Genomic DNA, 23838 nt, shown 5'->3' with positions numbered 1-23838 from the left:
TTCAAACATGGTCATATATTTCTTGTTCAGGTCCTCAACTGGATGGTGGTTAGGTGTCAAAGGAAGGAAGGAGTCTTTATGGGCCATAGGGACATATTTGGCTTGTGTTGGAAGTCCCTTCTTCAGGACCTCGGCAGCAGTCCTCATGGGGACATTATTAGTGAAGGAATAGGTAACAATTGCTTTCTTCTCCATGAATACTGGGCATTCTCTAGCATTAGCAGCATGGTTACCACTGCAGTTAGGGCACTTGAGTACCCGATCTTGTTTATTTTTTTTTAATTTGGGACATTCATTATGAGTATGTTGTCTACTACACAGTAGGCATTCTCTTCCTCTGCAGCAATTTGAAGCCATGTGGCCAAAACTTTGGCAATTGCAGCATTGTATTGCCCGGGATATAAACTGCTGAACTTATTCCTTCCATCCCAAACAAAGACTTTAAGAGGGAATTGAACATTCCAACTGAAGGTGAAAACCAGGGGGATAACTGAAGGGCTTGGTGTTTTAAAGGTCAATGCCACATGTTCTATTCTATTATCAACTTGGACCTCCTTAACAAAGTCATCCAGATGAGTGACCTCTTCAGATGGGATATAAACAATTCCTTTTCTATTTCTTATCAAAGCAGGGTTGGAACTAGGACCAAGCACAAACTTTACTTTACAACCATTTACAGCTATATCTGAAATTGAAAGTATGGCTGTAGCTATTGATTGGTTTGCAGCTATTATTATAATGAAGCCATCTGGTCCAAGTCTTTCTAACATTGAACCATAATGGCCCCTGCACTCATGATTATGAAGATGTTCAAAAAAATTTTTGGCAATGACTGTACTACTACCCAATGTCAACAACCTTGTGGTTTCATTTGGACCTTCAACACCTAAAGCCAAAATCCTAACACTAGAATTAATTGGGTCAGGGGTGTCAGGACTAGACCTACTCCTAATTGTCCTGTCATTCATCCCCCCCAAAAAAAACCCCAATGGGTTAAAAATAATCAGGTAAAACAACAATATAAAATCACAAAAGAAGTAAAATGTCAAATAAATAAAACAAAAATGCTACAAGCAGAGGAGGGAGCCCTCAGTCAAAAATAAAATAAGCAAGCAATATAATTCAAAAGCAGGCACAGCACTAACTTTAAAAGCAGGGTAAAAATGGGTTACTAAGCACTCTCAGCACTTTGATAGATGCAGTATGCAGGAATCTGGGAAAATTTGCACAAAGCACAATAACAGTCAAAGCAAGCCAAAGGCCAAAATGCACAACGAAACGAGTATACAGGCGTCAGGGACCCCAAGGGCAGAGCCCCTTGTGATTTAATCAACAAACCGTGGCACACAGCTATCCCTACTTGGGAAATAGCAATTTTGAATATTTTTGGTTTATTTCAATTTTAATTCGTCTTTTCTTCCCTCTCTCCTATAGTCAGGGCTTCCACTCTCGAAAACTAAAATTCCGGACAGGGTTGCCACCCTGAGCTGGAAGAATTTACTAAATCGGAGAAGAAAAATTTACTAGATCCCATCTGTTTTTACTAAATGCTCAAAAAAATTTTTTGGGGGTGCGGCTATGCCGCACGCGCACCATCAAGCATCGAGTTTTACTATAGGAGGATAATCAATACGATTTTAAAAATCTTTTTTCCTTTTCTCTTCTTTTTTTCTCTTTTCTTTCGTTTCCATAGTATGATTGAAAATTCAGGAAACCTACAAGTTCAAAAATCCTTTTTTTTACATTTGTACTTACTTTTAATTTCTCTCAGCAGGTTCCTTTCACCTCAACAAAGTATAATCACCTACGGAACAAGTACTTACAAAACCTATCCTCTCCACACACAAAAAGTGACCTTTTGTCCGCGTCTCCGGAGACGATTCCATACCTATGCGAACCTGGCAACTAAATACCGTAGTTACACAATTCAATACAACTTTCCCGGCCACTCGTCACCTGAATCACGCTCTAGCTTAATTTATTGGCTCGTAGCAAAGTACTTTGGCTCGGAGCGATTAAGTAGTACAGCACTTTGCTTCTAGAGGCGCTGAGGTACGCGGGGTCGCTTTTGGAGAGTTTTGTCAGTACTTGCTCCGTAGGTGATTATACTTTGCTCCTCAATAAAGATTTTCAAACTGAGGAGATTCACCTAAGCACCTTGGGTGGTTGGCTTTTGTTTTGATTCACAAATCCAAGTGTCATTATAGCTTCATTTTTAGTTGGTAAGATTTGATACACAGAAAGCTGATTTTGTCGACCTTTAGACGCCAGAAGCGTAGTGTCTGTTTATGAAAATATGTGACTGCTTGTCTGTCTCTGAGACAGACAAGCAAAATTGTAAATTGTAAAACAGACAAGCGAAAATTGTAAATTGTCATATGTTTACGATAATTTTGGTCCTTGAATTCATGGAAAATAAAAAAAAGTTTTGTTTACTATAAATCAAGGGTTTTTACTAGTTTTTACTAGATTTCGGGAAATTTACTAGATCCTTTAAATTTACTAGATTTTTTTTTTACTAGATCTAATAAAATCCTAAACACGGTGGCAACCCTGATTCGGGGATAAGTCTTAAAAATTGGGGGGTTTTCAGGGACAAGTTTTCAAGATTCGGGGATTTTTCGGGGAAAAAACAAAATGGGATTTCGTTGCGAAAATTTGGGAGTCAAAATTGGTTTTAGCTTCGTTATCAGGCTCAAGTAGGGCTTGTATCTGCGTAGTAAATCAAACCTTTTACGAAATAGGTTTTAGAGCCAGAGCCCGGGATTGGAACCCATAGCTAAAAACAATTATTGCTGATAATGCGGTAAAAACTTCAAAATTGGCTTAAAAAAAAGAAAAATAGTGAACACATGTGAACTGTAAATACCAGTAGCAATTTTTTATTAAGTCATTAATCTCAGAAATTCATTAATAGTATTTAAAAACAAAAACAAACATTGTTTGCGGTTTCTAAATAAGTAAATTAAATAGACAAATTCAACCTATAAGAACGGGGTAATATTAAAACTTAAAACAAACAAGAACTAAACCAAACAAGTAAATTTAAACTTAAATTAAAAAGAGAATTTTGACGACAATAGAGACATTATTGGTTTTTCATGCTGCTTCTAAGGACTTGAGTGTTTACCCCCCCCCCCCCCGAAAAAATCATCCCACGGAAAAACGGAAAATATCCCCTCCCCCTCCTCATAAAAATATACCCCACAGAAAATGCTCCCCTGCTGAAAATACTCCCCACGGAAAGTACCCCCGCGGAAAATATCCCCCACAAAAAATACCCTCGGAAAATACTTACTCCCGTGCGGAAAATACCCATCCGGAGCATACATTTTTTTCATTTTTTTTTCTCCTATGCTTTTCTTTCTTTTGGTTACCTCATAATTACTATATAGTCACCGATTAACTCCCAACCCTCCCACCAACCCTGTGACTATCCATATTCCGAATATAATGCTTATTGAAGTCTCATTTTTATATCAGCCCATCTACTGCCTGGACATGATAGCTGTAGGCTACAGATCATACAAAATTTACTAATTCTTTTACTTCGTACTAACATTATTTGGCATTATTAACCAACTGTTCGTGATAAATAAGTCCAAAAATATTTCAAACTTGACAAGAAAATAATATGAGCCTAATACCCAAATTTTTACTTTAAGCTGCATTGTAAATTTTCTTATGGATAATATTTTTGGGGTTACTTCCGTTTGAATCCTCTTCCTTGACCTTTTACATAGTCTGTAACTAAATTTTGCCTCATTAGGAGGGGGAGGCAGTTGTGCATTTTTTATGGTAAGAAGATCATATTTAGGGATAGTTCTTAGGAAGAAATAAATTATATCACATTTTCTTTAAAAAAGATTTTAATCTCAGTATTAGCCTTCATACGGGGTTATTAATTGTTAAAGCATTAGAAGTTGTAAAGGTAGGCCTTAATTATTTAAACAAATTTACTTTGCTATCCCGAATTTGAGCAGAATATATTTTCCGTAAAATTTCCTTTGCCTAACTAACAGGTTTGCAAGACCGTAAAAAGCTCCTAAAACTGCAGTTTAAAATATTACGCCCACTGAAAATATTACAAGGGTGAAGGGACCAGAATAATAATTGTGAGAGAGTGCTGGGTGAATACGTTTGAGGATAAAGGGGGGTATGGCAAATACAAGACTCAGATAAAAAGAAAAGAACTTAAATTTTACACACCGAATCAAACAAAAATTTAAATGGTAAGAATTCCTGGCAAAAAGATCAATTTCTTCAATATATTATGCGTTTAATTATTAAGTATTAAACATTAATACAATATGTTCAAACCGACAGTAGCAAAAGAAAACCAAATTTAAACTTATGCTTCGGTTTTCAAAACAATTCTCTTTCTTTAGAAGTTCAATTTTAAAATCCAGAATCTAACTGAGCGTTCCGTTAAACAACTTCAAGTATAATTCTTGGCTAATTTTGTCAAGATACTTGACCACGAATGATGTAAATGTAAGAATCTTATAGCATTTGGAATATTGCATTCGAAATTATTAAATCTAAATAAACGAAAGTGATACTTTTGTGAACATATAAAGAACCGTCTAGAATTAAATTGTATCGGTCTGGTTCTTATGCAAAGTAACACAGGAGACAAAAATTAACGAACAAGAGAGTAGTGAAAAATTATGGTATGTAAATTAATGTTTCCTGGGGATAGTCACTAGCGGCCAAACCGTGGTTGAGTGATTTTCGGGGAAATTTCGGGGATTCGGGGAAAAATAAATTTTTTCGGGGAGACACATAGATTTTCAGGGAAATCCCAAAAAAATTGGGGATAGTGGAAGCCCTGCCTATAGTGTTACCTGGGAATGCATCAGGGTTGCCTACTGTCGATGTCAAAAAAGAGTTTAAATCAAGGCCAAAAAAGAGTGCAATTTGTTAAAAACGTGTGCAAGTCAAAAAATTTGCGGGTGCGCGGCTGCCGCCGCGCGCACAGCCCCTTTCACTGTTCTGATCATTCTTACACCATTTACACATAATTATCAGTTATCCTTCTACCGATAAACATATCATCTTTAAATTTTTAATTGTATTTAAAATAGAGTTAGGAAATTAAGCTCTAAATAATAAGTTAAGGGCTGGGCACACGTAGCTGATTTCGGGAACCGATTTCAGCATCAGTGGACAAACGATAGCGGTAAGAAAAATTGGTTGAAAGAAAAAACTGTTGCCCTAGATTTTCAAAACAAAACTCATGGACACAAATAGTCAACTTGAATTTATTGATAGTTGCATGATTGATCTCAGCTTAATTCTCAGTTTAGTTCTCAGCTCAGTAGCGAGGTCTTTCACTACAGACATCTCTGGCTGACTGTTTATTTGTATCCCTACTTTTTGCGATGATCATGATGAAAATCGGCGCTGATTTTGCAAATTGGCGCCGAAAACTAGAAAAATTTAAGCTCAAATCGACGCTGATTTCTTTTAAAAAAGGTGCTGATTTGGGAATCAGTTCTGGAAATCTGCTACGTGTGCCCAGCCCTTTAGATAATGATAATCATTCTTTTTTTTAGCTTAAAAGGTAATACTCTGCTTGAAATTTGCAGGTGTTTATTTTGATTGCTTAGATCTTTAAATGAACCATAGTTGAATAAAAGGAGTGGGCTACACTGCTAAAGGATTTGTTCAACGGAAGCTTCAAGGGCGAGCCATCGCGTACTTGAATTCTGCAAAAGCTTATGGTTTTCCACATGACAGAAATTTTGGTAGATCCTTAGTTCATCCTGTCTTTTTGGGCTATTTGCCACATATGCAACTATGTCACGAATAAAAATGTTAATTCCATCTGGCAACTTCTTAGCTGCATATGCAGAACAGAGAGAAAGGCAATGGATAGTGCAGCCTAGCACAAGCAAATCTGGCACATATTCTTTTAACAGCACACCAAGAACTTTTTGATGTCCAGTGTTAACACTGGCATTGTCAAAGGCAATCACCATCAAATTTTGCAAAGTTATTCCTAGGCTTCCTAATTGTCCAAATATTAGACGTTTTCGCCCTTCTGAACTGTCATGACTTACTGGCAAAAGTCCCAGAAAGTCTTCTCGAACTATATCTTTGGAGTCTTTGTACTTCGCCATAGGGACCAAGACCTTTTGCCAAGATTTATCGGTAGATTCGTCAACTATTAAAGAGGTATGAGCTTTCTTCAGTTCACAATTAGCCCATCTCTTTCTACGGGGGCAATGACGTGTCTAATTATCCAAGTAGTTTTAAATCTGCCCTGATTGAAGCTTTTACAAAGTTCTGAGTCTCCCAAAAAATTTTTCAGGACTGGGATTCAATTGTCCATTTTTGTAATGGGAATGTCTTCCAAGACGACCCTTAACGTAAGCTTCAAGCTGGCTTCAGTTATAGACTCAGCATGTAATTTTTTGGGTAGGTCTTCATACTGCAGCATTTTATGTCTGATTGTTCTGAACCCTGCTCTTGAGGAAGTTTGTTCTAAGATGGCATCTCATGTTCGCCAAACATCCGATTATGTCTTTATAACACATTTTTACAGTAAGCTAAGTCCAGGCGTCCTTTAAAAAAAACGATCAGAAATTAAATAAAAAAACAAATTTTTTCAATTGAAAGTAAGGAGCAACATTAAAACTTCAACTGAACAAATTTACAACATATATGAAAGGGTTGCCTGCTCCTCAACACCTCACTCTTTACGCTAAAGTTCCAATTTTGTCCGAATTCTTAAAAAAAAACTCCTGAAACACAAGGGTCGTTTAAGTAGAACAACAAGAAGCTTTTTTAAAACTACTAAAAAACTTTAGCGTGAAGGCCGAGGTGTTGGGGAGGGGGCAACCCTCTCCAAATACGTGGTAATTTCTGTTCGTTTTATGTTTTAATGTTGCTCCTTACTTTCAGTTGAAAAAACTTCCTGTTTTTTAACAGTGTTAAAACCAAGGCTGAAATAAATATGCAAAAAAGGAAAAAGGCATGGACAGAAATATTAGACACCTCTTTTCTCTTTGTCTCTTGTACAAGATTACCTGCTTACTGTATAAGCTCTCGGGAATGTTAAAAGGGGTAATTAGCCTATTCTACAATCAGCTCTGCTTAAAATTGAGAATATAAGCACTTAGTACTTCTGCTTGGCAAAGACAAAGATGTTTTAAACTCAATCCTACTCAATATTAAGCAAGCGAAATGATGTGGTTAATCCACACCTGGTCACAGTTTGCCCCCTCCCTCAACTAAAATTTCGAGTCTTCAAAAATTTTATGAAACCTAAGATAGGCCTGCATAATTCAAGCATCCATAGAAAAGTATAATTTTTTTAGTGTACCTGTCTTTTTGGTCCAATATTGCTCATTTTTTGGTAAGTATTGAGCAGTTCATATTATTGATCTATGAATAAAGTAAACATACCACTCGATGCCTTTTCTTATTTTCTTTCAAAATATACAAATTGCTTTTGGCGTAAATTCACTTTACTCCCAACCCCTAGGGTATATATTTACTCATTAGAGAGAGGGGCTTGTAAAGTTCATTTCCGACGCAAAGGAATGTTAAATTTGGATTCAGGATGTAATTCTGACTATAGAGGTAAGTTTGAACTTTACCTCTACCCCCATCTCAGTGCGCAAATATATACCCTGAATTGGTATATTTGGGTAGGGTGAAGTGAATTTACGCCAAAAACAATTATTATATTCGGAAAGAGCATAAGAAAAGGCATGGAGTGGTATGTTCACTTTATTCATAGGTCAAAAATATGAACTGCTCAATATTTCCCCATTTTTCATTGTCATTTTCAATTTGCTCGAATATTTTTGACCCTGGATAGATTTCTGAAAGTGTCATTCACCTAACTCAGCTGCTTTCCAAGATAGCAAGAAGCGTCTAAAGTCTAAACTACAATTTTAGGCTACCCCAAATTTTTCTAATTTACCCAATTATATCATATTGATAGAATGAATTTCAGAAAAAATGGCTATTACAAGAAGATATGGGTCATTCACGCTTTAAAATGGTGTACAGGCCTAAAGTCGTTGAAGAAATTTATCAGTTTGAGATTATACTTTAGTAGGTTTATTTTGGTTGTTGCTTCTACATCAAGTTACTTCATGTTTCATACTCACTTTTCCATTTCCATGAAGAACAGTTGTTCCCAACAGTTTTCAACTTCCTTCTATAAAACTTGATTTGAATTTACAACGTTTTCACTGGTTATCTATGCTTTGATGTACTTCTTGGTAAATGGCTGAAAAAACGAGAAAGACGCCTGGGGGACGGCCCAGGCATAGATAACAGATATCATACCAGCTACCTGTTCTATCTTTTGCACTTGAATAGTTTAATTTTAATTTTTATCTTCTTTGACTGTCTTTATTTAAATACTTTTCAGTCATATCTTACTATGGATTGACATATTTGAAACTCACACCCCTGAGTTTTCCGCTTCCCCCTCACTCTATTTTAGGGTACCTTGTGTTAAGGGAGGGCATTGGGGGGACACCATCTTTCCTTAATTTGAGTCGTTTTTATATTTTTATTATTTTCAGGTTTGAAAGGACCGAGATTATGCGACTCCGTCTTCTAGTGCAAACCCTTCTAGGATTTCAGGGTTTGACCAGGCATTTCAAGTTCCTTTAATTTACGTCTAAGTCATGTATTTTATTAATTCTCGCATTAAAGACACTTAGATCATGAGGCTTTGTCTCAGAGTGTAACCCTTCTAGGTTTAGAGAGTTTGACCAAGCTTTTCAAGTTTCTTGTATCTAAGCCGATTTTATTGCTTTTCACATTGAACGCACTTGGATTCTGCGACTTCGTCTTAGAGTGGTATTCCTTCTAGGGTCCGAAGGTTTCACCCTGCTTTTCAAGTTTCTTTAGTTTAAGTTTTATTCTTAAGTTTATCAAAGAGATTGTGGTAATTAACTATAAGTAAGGAGTGATCCGGCTCAATAGTAGCTGAAACTCTAAAAAACAATCAAATAGCTCTACTGCAAAGGTTTCAAGCTCCTATTTGCAAAATTGTGGAATTTTGTATTTTTGGCCAGAAGAAAGATCACGGATACGTATTTTTTTTTTTTTCCTCAGGAGTGTTCGTATCGACCCAGCAGTCCTCGAATATTGCGAAATAGTTTATTTGAATGGAAATTAAAATTTCAAATGCCCCTCTAAATCACCAAAAAGTTGGAGGACAACTAGGCCCCCCCCCAGAGGCGCCAATTAGGGGGGGCAGGGGGGGGGCATGGCCCCCCCTACACTTTGAAAATTACCTTTTTATTTATATTTCACAGCTATTTTCTATTTTAGCTATGTGCTATATTAAACCAGCAACTGGTCCAATAAATACGACCAACAAACTGGTGCCCTAATTATATAATCTTGTTTTGAAATGTCCAAGAGCGAGCGTGTCTACACTATTTTATTTCCGAGTAGGGTTCATTCAAAACTAAGCTTCATGTGGTCAGTACCCGTTTGTTATTGTTCTTGTGAAGAATTCGTTGTAAACTATGAGTTTTGTATATTGCCTTTTTTAGTAGCTAGGAAAGGAAATGTGTTCTAGGGTTTCAAGGGGTTTTGGTCAGCAGATTATTGACGTTGTTGAATAGTTTATGGGATAACTAGTCCCAGTGGAGTGTATGGGACTGTCGTGAACAGGAAATGTAAGTGATTGGTTTATGGGGTTTCTAAGCGGGGTAGTTTCACCGTTGAGTATGGGAGTGATTTTCTAAGTGAGTTTCTACGTGTTTCTTCAGTTCTTCTCTTGCAGTGTCTGAGTGAAGTCATTGTCTACTATTCGTTTAACTATGAGTAAAAAGCCACAACAAACTTTGGATTTTTTTCGGTGAAAATGCGGAAAAAAAATGAAGAAACTTTAGTGCAAGAAACTGGCAATAGTGTCAGCGCCCAAAGTCTCGGGTTAGTTGAGATAAATTCCCCCACCTGTGACAGAATTTCGGAAACAAGCGGAACAATAAATGGCTCAGATCAACATGAAAGTTCGGTCTGCATCACTGAACCCCTTGCGGGTTCCAGTAGCAGTCAAGAAACTCTCTCAGATAACTCTAGGACGCGTCACGACAAACCAGCTCAACCTATTCTTGAGAGATATCCCGCTTCCACTTCTAACGGAATGAAATTCAGTGAACATGACTATAAGACTTATGTATGGATTGAAGACTCAAAAAATTTGAATTCTGTGTTTTGTTGTGCTTACTACCATTTTTCTATAGGGACTCTAAGGGCTGGAGAAATTGCTGGAAAAAGGGTTTTCAGTGAGTCAGGATTTTGCAAGTGGAAAGACAGTTCTGCTCTATTAAAGCAACATGATGGTTCTGAAAGACATAGGCATTGTATGTCAGCATGGACGGAATTTAAGATAGTGAGTACTGGTACTTCGAAATCTATAGCGAATGCCTTAATTCAGTCCAGATCTCAAGAGGTTCAAGAAAATAAAGATCATGTGAAGTACATTTTTTGTGCTATTTGATTTCTTGGCCGCCAGGGCTTGCTTTGAGGGGTCATGATGAATCAGAAACATCTACAAACCGGGGTAATTTGGTTGAATTGATGGAGGAAATGTCTAAAGGCGACGAAAAGCTGAAAGCCAAGTTACTGCGCCGATATGGTCACTTTTGCAGTCATCAGTACCAAAATGAGGCAGTTACACTGATAGGAAATGCCTTGCGCCAAGATATTATTTCAGAAGTAAAATCAGCTAATTACTTTGCTATTCTTGTCAACGAGACAAAAGACGTTTCTAGAAAAGAACAATTAGCGATCCTACTCAGGTACACATCAAATGGAAAAGTATTGGAGCGACCAATTGGCTGCTATCACATGCACAAATTAAACGCTGAGAGCTTATCCACCTCGATTTGTGAAACTATAGACAAGCTTGGTGTAGATTCGATGCTGTGTATTGCCCAATGTTATGATGGCGCATCCATTATGAGTGGGGAATTTAACGGAGTTCAAGCAAAGTTTAGGGAGAAGGTGCCTCATGCAGTTTATGTACACTGTCACGCCCACAGATTGAACTTGGTTTTGACTGACTGCCTAGAAAATATCAGTGAACTTTCTGAATTTTTCTCTGTGGTGTAAAGACTTTACGCATTTATATAATGCAGCAATACTCGTCAAGAGGTATTTGTGGAATCCCACCGTATTAGCGGACAACAAGTCTTGGAGCTTGAGAGGACCGTCCAGACTCGCTGGTTTTACGCAGTCCGCTCTATTTCGAAGGTGAAGGCCAGATTTGATTGTATTGTTGCTGTGGTTGCCGCAGTCTCTGATAGTTCCAACGGCGAGGCAGCGTGTGAAGCAAAAGGACTACTGGACAAAATCAACTCTGCCTCTTTTGTTTCAACTTTGCACATAATGGAAAAAGTATTAGTCATTGTAAATTATTTATAAGAGCAACTTCAATCTGGAAGTTTGTTGATTTATAAGGCACTTGCACTGATTTCTGGGACATATGAGACACTCCAAAAGCTGAGAAATGATAACGAATGGAACAACTTAAGCAAAAACATATCTGAATTCTTAGCTTTAAACGATATCCAGGAACCGAAATCTCCACAATCTAAAACCAGTGCTCGAAACAAGAGAAGTCAAGCCATTTCCATTCGTCTCAAAGCCTTTCTTTCAAACTCAACAACCGGTAAACGCAATATCAGTCAGCCAGTTGAATCAGACTGCGGTAAACTTCTGTACTTTGAGGTAATAGATCGTTTCACGAGTGAGATGGACCAACGTTTCATGCAGAATATGCCTCTGCTCGACGCTTTATCTGCCTTCGACCCCTCAAGTTCCAATTTTCTCGAAATTTCAAAAGTGGAAAGAGTTATGTGTCATTATCAAGAGATTCTCGGTGTTGACGACCATGCCATAGAATCCCAGCTTTCTCTTGCGAAGCTGCATCTGTCAAAAAGTTATATTTCAAAAATGGATCTTCTTCGAGCTATCGAAATCTTATCTGACCTCCCAGTTGCCTATTCTGCAGTGCTAAAACTGATGAAACTAGTTGCTACTTTGCCTGTTACCACTGCCAGTAATGAACGATTCTTCTCGGCATTAGGGCGTGTGAAAGACTATCTGCGATCGACGATGGGAAACGACAGACTCAGTGATCTCATGATAATGGCCGTTGAAAAAGAGGAGGTAAAGAAACTGGATTTGGATAGATTAGTCAACGATTTTGCCAAGCAGCGACCTCGCCGCTACCCCCTGTTTTAGGTATGTTTGCTAAATGTTGTTCTTTTTTTTGCATCTTAATTTAAAAAAAAATCGAAAAAAAAATCCTTGCCCCCCCCCTACATTTTCGTGAATTGGCGCCACTGCCCCCCCCACGCTCTTTTTCTTCCAAAGTCACCCGATCAAAATTTTGAGATAGCCATATTGTTCAACTTAGTCGAAAAATCTAAAATCTCTGTCTTTGAGGATGACTTAATCCCCCACAGTCCGCGAGGGAAGGGCTGCAAGTTATGAACTCGGGAGGGGGGAGTGACCTGGGAGTATCTTTCATGGAGGAAGCGTTTAGGGGGAAGGGACAATTCTATGAAGGCGGCGCTGGATTTCCCAGCATTATTTAAAAACGATCAGAAATTACGTAAAAAAACAAGTTTTTTCAACTAAAAGTAAGGAGCAACATTTAAAATTAAAACGAACAGATACTATTGTGTATATAAGGGGGTTAGTCCTATAGTCAATACCTTGCTATTTACGTTAAAGTTTTGTTTACTACTTTCAAAAGACCTATTTATTCTAATTAAACGGCTTTTGTGATTCAGGAATCTTTCTTAGAGAATTTGAACAGATTTCAAACTTTAGCGTAAAGAGCGATGTATTAACTAGGGGGCGAACCCCCTCATATACGGATTAATTTCTGTTCGTTTTAATTTTAAATGCTGCTTCTTACTTTCAGTTGAAAAACTTGCTTTTATTTAATAATTATTTGGATTGAAGGACATAGACTATCCGACTTTGTGTTAGGGTGATAACTCTTCTAGGATTTCAGGGTAACCATGCTTTTCGACTTTCATTTACTGCTCATTAATTTTGGTTTTACAATTTTCTACAGTCCCGCAATAGTCAAAAGACTTTATTTTATTGATTCCAAACAGCTACTTTTTTTCTGGTACTGCTCAATAACCTAGGTTTTATTTTATTTTCGTACATTTCTTCAACGCTCCAAATTTTAAAACTAAAAAAATCATTGCAACATAATACAAAAAAAAAACATTTTAATGAAATAGTGTCACATACAATGCTCCAGACTATTAATATCATTGAACCACTTTGGATAATTAGAATCTGTTCCATTAATTTTTTCATCATATTTTTTCTTGACAGGGCACTTATTCCCTTTTTCTTAGATCTTAACCAGAGATCTTTAATTAATCCAGTTTTGAGTCATACACAATTTTTATCATGGTTTCATCTATAATCTCAAAAAGCGTTTCTTCATCACTATTTTTGGATTCAATGAATTACTCTGTTGGTAAATCATCAATACCACTATTAACGTTCCTGGGTGCTTTGCTTTTCACCAATTACTCGTTATATATTTTTAGATGTACTATCTAACAGTGCTCTTTTTATTTTACTTGGCATTTTACTGTGTATTGCTATGTTGTTTTACATAGCTAACAGTTCCGAGATGTAGTTAAAATATAGTTCATGACATTGCTTGTGCAGTTGGTCTGTCTTCTTCCAAACTTTTTTTGAATACTAATATCAGAGCGATAATGAAACTATTTATGGGCCGGTAACTAGTTATCACAAGCACATGGAAGAATCTTGTTCTAACCGTCAACTATTAGTTTTAAGCTTGCACTATCTTTGAGCAATGGTTTCTCTGTATATGTTACTCTTGCATAATCACCTTTAACAATCTTAAAGTTTTTCTGTACTCCAAAGAAATTTAATCACTCACTTGTATGGCAACGCATACATAAGTTTCCAATGATGTCTTCCCTACTGCTTGTCTCATAGTTCGGATATTTTTCTTTCTGAACATTCAGTCTAACAATAAGCCTGCAATGTACACATACTCTCTTGAGGCAATTCTTTTACATTTTCCTCTGACTTTCACACTACAAACTAACTGACGAGAGTTGCCAACACTTCAAAACAAAATGTACCAAAGACAAAACACTGATTTTAACATGTCATGCTTCGCGTAACACGCGGATCGTCGATGACCTACAGTACTATTTATGTGAATGTTGTATAATACATTTTCATTCACTTTGTTTTTCCATTCCTTCGTTTTTCTTTCTATTCTAGTACAGTACATTACTCCTGACAGTACTTGAAGAAATGGTTCGGAGTAACATATATTACTACACTAACATTTTTACTAAAAGCCAAAAAAATTCGTTATTTTTCGGCTATTTGCAACCGTTTATTGCACCACCCTAAAATTGGTCCCAAATGACGATTTTAATGCAAATCAGAGGCTAATATCGAATTTTAACCTTGTATTCTTACAGAATATTGCCCAAAAGCAGTTGTGGGGACCTGTTTTTCTGTTTAATAGTTTGCACACAAATCTCCCTTTTCGCTTTTATGAAGATCTCGATGGAGGGGACGATTAAGCATATAGCCTTCCCCTAACATACGCAACTACCTACAAACAACGCACGAAAGAATCTTTTGAAATTGAGACTGATTAAAGAAGTGACATTGGGTGCTATGGTCTGATCCAACACGTACCGGATATTTTAACGTTGAAACAATATTTTTCTCCAAAATACCTTTGAAAAATCCTTCACTCACTTTGTAAGGTCAAGATGGATGTGTCCCCACAAATGGCAAAATCGAGACCAGGGCTTACACTCTTTCTAAATCACCTTAAACATCTAGATAATGGCTACTCCATAAAACAAAAACTGTACACAAAAATTCTCAAAAATATGACTTTAAACATCACTATCTGAATTAGAAGCCGTGGTGGCACTTGCAGTTGCAGATTTTCTGTATCCTTTTCCAGTATTTCTTCTATTGAGGTGTGTCATCATGCTCGTGGGGAGGGGGGTCATTTCTTGGTAATGACTCGTTTAGCACCCAGAAAAGCATTATGCGTAGTAAAGCCGAGTTTATTTCTCAATTTTATTTTGTTTAAATTGAAAGTTGAACTGGCCCTCTCGGCACAAGCAGAAGAATAAGGTAGGATATGCATTTTTATCATGAATTCACCCAAGAATAGGAAACTTTTGACTTGAGAACCATCCCATCGTTCTAGTACTTTAAAGCAGAAATAAACTGAGTCAGAATGTGCACATTTCTTAAAATCAGCGGGAAAAATAGCAGTCATTTCCATTCTTTGGTAGCGTTTTTCACATCAGTCTCCTTTGCCAAGTTTTGAAACTGGATGAGTAATGGGACAATACTTAAGTTGGAGTGGTCAGGAGACGTAGCTATCTTTGGGTCCAGTCTGTCTAAATATTTAGCCAACGAGTATTTGAAACTGAAAGACCTTTTCATTATCTCGTCGCTCAGTTATATAATGCATTCCGTAGACTCTGTTTTGAAGGCAGTTGCAGCTGATAACGAAATTTTGTTATTTATAAATATAACCTCTACACGACTACCAAGGACTACTTCTTTCATGTCTCGGAAGTGCTGTGGGTTCTTGAGCTGTATCAAAGGTGCCTCTGTCGTCTCCACGTAGCTTGGCTTCATAAAATGGTTGATAATCGCTTTATACAGCTCACTATATACAGCTCGCTTTATACAGCTACACTGTTGCTACAGCTAGCAACAACAGCTGAGCTATCTGACTTAATTTCCTCTTCCCTTGCTGCAGCAGTGCTCGCAGACCAGCTCAACTTGGAACCTGCAATAGCACTCCCTACAGCCATATTGCTTCTTATATTTTTGTTCTGATCTAAAACTTACACGTCAGAACAATGTTCTCTAATATTGGTCAAAATAAGTGAGGATATATGAGATTCTTCTTCACTGGTGTTAGTACTGCTTATGACCTTGCTTTTTCTTTTTTATCACTGTTTCTGGAGTTCTGATAACTAGATAACCAATAACATTCTGGGAGCTCGTTGTTGGTCGTTGGCTACAAGAAATTTCAATTATAGGGCCTAGAGGGCTAGGAGACTTATTCTTGTCGATGCATTAAATTTTATTCTGAGGTGTCTGTCTTCCAATAGGCCCGAAAAACTGTCCCTTCTCGGGAGTCTTGAAATAATCCCGACCATCACGAGTCCAAAGGGTTAAAATAGCTTCATTGTTAGCTTTCCATTTTCAGTTGGTAAGGCTTGATACACAGAGAGATGTTTTTGTCCGACCTTTGGATGTTGGAAATGTCTGTTAACGAATAAAAAGAAAATAGGTGGCTGGGACTGCTTGCCTGTCTGTTATCGGAACTATTGTGAACATTATCAGGGTGAAATAAATTATTTATAGATGAAAGAATACAAAAATCAGTACAAAATACTGAATGTACCATATTTTTTGGGATTGTACTAAATTGTACCGGTAGATATGAAATGTACCAAAATGGTGCAATTGCACCCCGTTTGGCATCACTATACCTGACACTCAAAGGAAGAATATATTCTCATACATCGAGTACCCGCTCGAGGCGATCACCGATTAACTCTAAAGAGAGTTGATGGTTCAATTACTTTATCTGTTGGTATACCATCGTAAGCACACGCACGGGATTTATCAAAAGTCAAAAACAGGGGATCGGGATTCTTCCAGACTCAGATATATGCCAACTACATTTTTTTCAAAAACTCAGAAACACGTAAACGGAATGTTTGTGAAGGTCAGAGACAAGCGAACGGGATTATAAAGGAAAAGACACGTGAACGTGATTTTCAAGTCAGACACGCATAAAAGAGATTTTTTTCTAAAATCGGAGACGTTAAATTAGGTTTACACTTTTAAACTAGGTTAAGCTTACCAATTTTAAGTTAGGATAGATTAAGTAACTTTTACTGCTTTTAAGTACTACGTATTACAACACTTTCTAAGTATTACCATAAATAACCAAGTCAAACTCAAAACGAGCAAAAATTAACATGAGTAGGCCTAACATGAGTCTGGTCGGTCCAGAGCATAATGCTTTTTTAAGGCCTTCTCAAGACCAGAACATAATTTGCACTTTACTAAAAAAAAACGTTTTAAATGTTTTCATTTTTTTTTTGCTTTCATAAATAAAAAAAAATATTAAAACTTGTCAGGAATCAGTTTGTGTATTGTCAGTTTAATTTATTTGATTTGTCAAATATCAGGAATCAGTATTTGTCAATTAAACAGTCAATACACGTTTTATTTCATTTTTTTCAGCAAAACAGCAAAGTATGTTTTCATCTTGAGAAGGTATGGGGGTTATTAGACCTATTCATGTTAATTTCTGCTCATTTTGAGTTCGACTTGGCTGTTTACCTTAATTTCTGTTCATTCTGAGTTTTATTTATCAATTGATAGTGATTTGTGGTCGTTTTATGCTTGGAATATTACTTGAATTTATTTTTGCTCATGTTTGGCTTAAATGAGCTCTTCGCTTTTAACCATAGCATAACCAAAAGCACCTTTGGTTTATTCAATATCCCCTTCAGCACACAATGAAAGTTTCAGCTTAATACGCTGAAAGTATTTCTAATGCGTTGGCTTGACAACTTGTGTGTGCATAGTATGTTTCGAATTAGTTCCCTACAGTTTCTATGTATCAGAAGTTTTCACCTTAACAGCCTTAGTCTTAATAGCAGTAGTTGCAGTAGTAGTAAGAGAAGAATTACTTGTAGTAGCCTAAGCTTTAGTGAAGCAGTAGTAATAAAAGTAGTAGTAATAGCAACAATAATTGTTGTATGATTAGAAACAGTAGCATTAGTATGCAAATATTTTCCTGTGGTTAGTTCAAAATCTCTCACTACAAGCCCTGTTAGTTTCAACTTCACACACCAAACTGCTCCTAAGATATTGCTGTTAAACCCTTTTTACAACCTGCATACAGATGGCGTTTTGTGATTCAGTCCACCTTTTCTCTCAAAACTCCTTGTAAGTTTCATCTTTATACCCTTATGCATATTTTTTTTTTTATTTACAAACGGGTTACAATAAATAAATAAACAAACATCTCATTTAAAAAAACACAATACAATGCATTACTGCATGCCGGACAAAACCCGAAAAAAAAGAAAAACACTTTAAAAAATATTTTCTATTAATATCATTTATTTCCTCGGACCCTAATATAACCCAAAAAGGGTCCAACCCAAAAACAAATAAATATCTTCTCTCGCCTCCCTCTCCCACCCCTCCAACAAAAAAGTGGGAACTTGAGAACCATCCACGCAAACAACGCAACACAACTCACAACATTCACAAAAATAGAGGAGAAAAAAAAAGGGAAATAAATCACTCATCCATTCAAAACCCAAACAATCATCTCACCAACAACATTCAACCAATCATTCTCTACACACAACCACTAAAATCTTCCATATTGATAAAAAAAGCTTACTCTGAGGGAATTTCGAAATTCTTCCAGATCTGTCTTGTTTTTTACCTCCTCGGGAAGTTTGTTCCAGACAGCCGGGCCGTAAAAACGGATAGAAAATGTAGACTTTGTTGTTACAGGGACCGGGGTTCGTATGGAATGGGCATTTCTTGTCTCATACCTATGTTGAGCTTCAGTAAATGCAATCGAGAAACATGCAGGTAGCAGGTTATTAAAACTTTTAAACATGAACAATGCCGTGTAAAACTTAACTAGGCCAAAAAGTGGCATAATCTTAATACCGTCGTATTGCCTTCGAACCGAGTCAGAACCTCGCATTCCAGATAAAACACGAACAGCTTTATTTTGTAGAACCCTCAGTGGCAGTAGATAAGTAATAAATGTCGCTGACCAAACACTTACACAATATAACAAATACGGATGAACCAGCGAGAAATACAGCATTCTTAAAATTTTAGGAGGGAAAAAATGTTTCAGTTTCCGCAGCATTCCAACATTCCTGGCAATTTTTGTACACAGTGATTCAATATGAGGTTTAAACATTAGACACTCGTCAATTTGGACACCAAGATATTGGACATAACTATGTCTCTGGAGATATCCCACTTTCTAGTTGAATACCATGGATCCAAGGATAATAATTAGTACTTCTTCCATATAGAATAAATTTACTTTTACTATGATTCAAACATAATTTATTTACACGCATCCATCTTTCAATACAACTCATTCCTGTATTTAAAAGCAGAAATAAATCTGCCTCAGTCACAGCTGCCACAGAAAACTGTGTGTCATCAGCGAAGCTAGGCAATATCATCTTTGACCTTCTAGCTGCAGGTCCCACATGACTAAATATCCTTTTAAGACACGCATTCAAATCATTAATATAGATTAAAAACAACAAGGGTCCAAGCACAGAACCCTGTGGTACTCCACATCTCACATTCATATAATCAGAATGAACACTCCCAACCCCAACACACTGTATCCTTCCACTCAAAAAATACAAAATCAAACTATGAAAATTACCACGAATACTGGCATGCTCTAATTTTGATAATAATATACTATGGTCAACAGAGTCGAATGCTTTCATAATGTCCAGAAATATAGACGCAACTTTCAACCCCGCATCCAACGAATCATTGACAAATGTTGTTAAAAAAAGCAAAGCTTGCTCTGTTGACATCCCATGACGAAATCCGAACTGAGTAGGGTGAAAATAAGAATTTTTATTTAAAAAATCCACCATTCTTACATAAATCAGTTTTTCAAACAGACGCGATATTATTGGGAGCATTGATATTGGTCTGTAATTATTCATATCATTCTTATCACCACTCTTAAACAGGGGTACCACATGAGCACTTTTCAAACAATCCGGGTAAACTCCACTCTTAAAACATGAATTAATCAAATGCAACAAATGACCTGAAATAATAGAGAAAACTGAACGAAGAATTCTAACACTGAAAAAATCCGACCCAGCTGCTGAATTCTTCATTGACTTCACCGTCGTCTCAAGCTCTGCAAGAGTCACTGGTCTTAAGAATATAGAGACTTCAGCTGCCTCATCGAGAAAATCATTATAAGAGCCATCACTGGGTGACTGCGCAACACTATCAGATACACTCCTACCAATATCAGTAAAATGTGCACACATTATATTAGCAACTTGATTATCCGAGTGAGCATCAGGAATGTCAGGGATAGTCGGGGCGGCACGAGAGTTTACTACCAACGTGATAATTCTCTATGTTTTCGCAGGTGTACCTTCTTCTTATTTAAACTTATTTTCACACTAGAGATTTTTAGACTGTCTTAGATGTGTGTTAAGATTCCTATTATAACTTTTTTACATATCTTTATCAGATTGAGATCCAGATCTAGTAGACTTTTCATAGATCTCTTGTCTTTTATCAATCGATTTAAGTAGTGATTTCGATAACCATGGTTTCTTTGCAACATCATAACGTTTACGCTTTTGTTTGAACTCTAGACTTTCATATAACATCTTAAACAGTTTATCATACCATTTACCAAATTTATCATTAACACAATCAGTACCATCAAGGCATTCAAATGACTCATTCGTAAGTTTAGTCCTATATCTATATATGGCTTTCTTATCAATTATAGGCGGATTAACTCCAGTCATACCACCTCCTTGACGACAACAACTAATAGCTGCACGGATCACAATAGCACAGTGATCGGAAACGTCGTTCACTAACACTCGCGACAAGTCGCAGCTAACATTCAAAAACAGATCATCAATCACAGATGAAGAAGCTCCAGATATTCTATTTGGAATATTAACAGGAGGGGAAAGGCCATAACTATACATAAGATTCAAAAAACTTCTTGCTTTTAAGTTCACATCTTGCACATTATTCAAACCAATATTGAAATCACCACTTATAAAGCAAGGCACTTGCGAATCCGGTATTTTCTCCAACATATTATCAATCAGGTCCAAAAACTCATCCACATTTCCTGAAGGGGGCCTATAAACAACAACAAAAAATAACTTACACCCAGACAATGAAACCTCTAACACCATTGATTCAAAAATCATTTCTCGATATACAGCAATATCCGGCCTTGGCTTAACATTACATCCATTTTTCACATAAATTGCAAGACCACCATGATGTGTTTCCACGCGATTCTGAAGAAACAGCCTATAGCCTGGTATATCCAATAATGAAAAGTTATGGTCGTTCAGCCAAGTTTTTGTCAAAGACATTACATCAGGCTCCAGCCTAGATGAAACTTCATTAATATAATTAAACGAACTATTTAAACCGCGACAATTCATACCCTACATTTTCAGCTCCTGCATAACTTTCCATTCATTCAATTCATTCAGACACACATATTTTGAATCAGCACACTCAACATTCATTCCACCCTCAACCTGGTCTTCATTCCTGATACCCTCACACATCTGTGAAAAATCAACACGACGACTCTCAAGTTCCCCCAATCTATTCAAATTTATCTCAACCATTATCAAACACCAAAGACGGGCAAGAGAATGAAGCGAGAGAAAAAAAAAACCAATTAACTTACCCCCAATTTTCATTATACCATCAAGGTCCGAGGAAATAATGGGGCCATAACCAGGCACCAAAAACACAAAAACCTGAAACAAACAAAAAAAAAACTAATAAACGGTAATAGCCTTATAAAAGGCTACATCCAAATCACTCTCAACTCATATAGCTAAGGGATAATAGCCAAATATACATAACTGCATCATACAAAATAAAAAAAAAATATATAACATTACTTAACAAAAATCTCTCTTTTTACCATACATAACTCTTCCCAAAAAAACCATCTTACATAAATAAATATACAAAAAAAAGATATAAAGAGAGAAAAAAAACAACATCAACATGCAGATTTCATAGCTTCATACCATCCCAATTTTTTAACTTCCCCGTTTTCACGAATACACAATACCGGAAGAACCACCGGAGGCACCCAACATTGGATCCCCATTGCTTGCAAAATTTTCCTTCTCTGAAGTAGATCCCTCCTAATCAATCTAACTTCCTTGCTTACGTCATCACTCACAAAAACGGGTTTGCCAAAACCTAAATCTTTCCTTTCAGTTTCTTCGCATTACTCATAATAGCAAATCGACCTTGATATTCCGCAGTTTTAATCTTTACGAAATTATCCGTAACATTAACAACATAGTTGTTAATTAACATATTGTAACATTAACATAGTTGTGATAGTGGTCACAGTAGTAAAATTGATATTACTAGCAATAGTATTGAATAGCAGTATTACTACTAGCAGCAGTAGTATTAACAAATAGCATTTTGGTTAGTAGAACCCTCTTAGTAGATCACGGCCTAGAAGTTTCAAATTAGTACAATTAGCCGTTGCTATGACATTGCAGAATTGTGCTTTTGATAATGTGTATGTTCATCTATTTCTTGAAATTTTGATAGTAATGCTGTTAGCTCTACAAGTAATTGCAATAAAAGTACTAGTAGTATTAGTAGTAGAATTACTATAAGCAGTAAATGTAGCAGTAAAAGTATTATAAGCAGTAGTGTGCACATATTGCCTTTTGGTGAGAAGATCTTCCCCTTTAAGCTTTCTCTGAAAGTTCCAGCTTAATAACTAGATCAATTCTTGAGGTACGCTATTTTGACAATGTGCATGCGCGTAATGTCTTTTGAATAACTTCAAATTTCCCTTCAATACAGTAAATGGAGTACTGGGATAGTAGTAGTGGAAGTAGTTGTAGTAGTATGGATAGCGTTTAAATTTTGCCTTTTTGATCATCTCCCTTATCACTTCCTAAATTTTCCAAATTAATTATTCCTGTGTTACACCCTTTTGGCAATCTGTATACACATAGTATGTTTTGATTTTGTTCAACAAATCCCTCAACATTCTCTGAAAGGATCGCCAGAACGGCTTTCTTCCTCTTAGAAAGTAAAATTCAAACGTGGATTCCTTTCTCAATAACATATACTCTGTGTAAACAATGAATAAATTGCCTAACTAATTGCCATTAGTAGTGTGCTATATATCTACGTCCAGCCTCAAGAACACCATCAAGACCCCTAAGGGCTTTTGAATGGCAGAGGAATAGAGAGGAAAGACCCCTGATGCACTAAATCTTGCCAGTACTTCAGAGCTTTAAAGCTCATATTTGGGAACTAGAGCATGCCTAAAGTAAACTAGATCATTGATCTACTTACATGATACAATAGCTGTGAAGTCTTAGCAACCAGCCATAGCCATCAAATCGAATATAAGGATGGATTTTAAATGTAATTCATAACAGAAAGAGAATAGAATTCAGAGGGAGAACAGTTTGAATGTACTCTTTTATCATCAATTTTATTTATTTTAAAAGATACATTTTAGAAAAAATGAGTGGTTTGTCTACATTATTAGAAGCTGATAGTGGAACTGGTAACAGCAGCAATGATACAAGGAAGAGAGTAACAAACTTAACTGTAGAATTTGCAAGAGCATCTCGACCAAGCCATGAATGGGATGATATGTATGCAAGATATCTGATATCATTGAGCAGATTCCAATTGGAAAAGCAGTTATGCTTTGCAGCGAAACTTAATATAGTGGATATACATAGAATTCAACCCATTTTAAATGCAATAGTGACATATATTGAGTTGTATTAGTCATTGAGTGATATATATTGTTTATGTAACTAAATATAATAAAAATGTTTCTACATCGAAAATGTATTTTTTTTGTTAGAAATGTTTCTTGTAGTTTATCCAATACTTTTGAAGTAGAAAGAATCTTAGTTAGTCTGCAGTCAGAGCGAGAGTATTAGAATAGAAAAATGG

General features: G+C 36.5%; 1 protein-coding gene across 6 annotated transcripts in view; it reads right to left on the bottom strand.

Moving 5' to 3' along the window:
- The window catches only part of LOC148941194 (zinc finger Y-chromosomal protein 2-like), a 41120-nt gene extending 39705 nt beyond the window's left edge, over nucleotides 1-1415 (bottom strand). For 3 of the 6 annotated variants that reach the window (XM_089104281.1, XM_089104287.1, XM_089104288.1), the window contains exon 1: nucleotides 1339-1405. The gene's annotated coding sequence lies outside the window, so the exon portion shown is untranslated. Of the gene's footprint in view, nucleotides 1-1338 lie in introns of all 6 variants that reach the window. The other 3 variants (XM_089104290.1, XM_089104280.1, XM_089104285.1) reach the window with 2 other exon arrangements.
- Between the last annotated feature and the right edge of the window lie 22423 nt (nucleotides 1416-23838).

Source organism: Artemia sp. Qi Xiang Cuo, chromosome 18, assembly GCF_049724085.1.
Source record: "Artemia sp. Qi Xiang Cuo chromosome 18, ASM4972408v1, whole genome shotgun sequence".
Classification (NCBI taxonomy): Eukaryota; Metazoa; Arthropoda; class Branchiopoda; order Anostraca; family Artemiidae; genus Artemia; species Artemia sp. Qi Xiang Cuo.
This window is presented reverse-complemented; position numbering and strand designations above follow the sequence as displayed.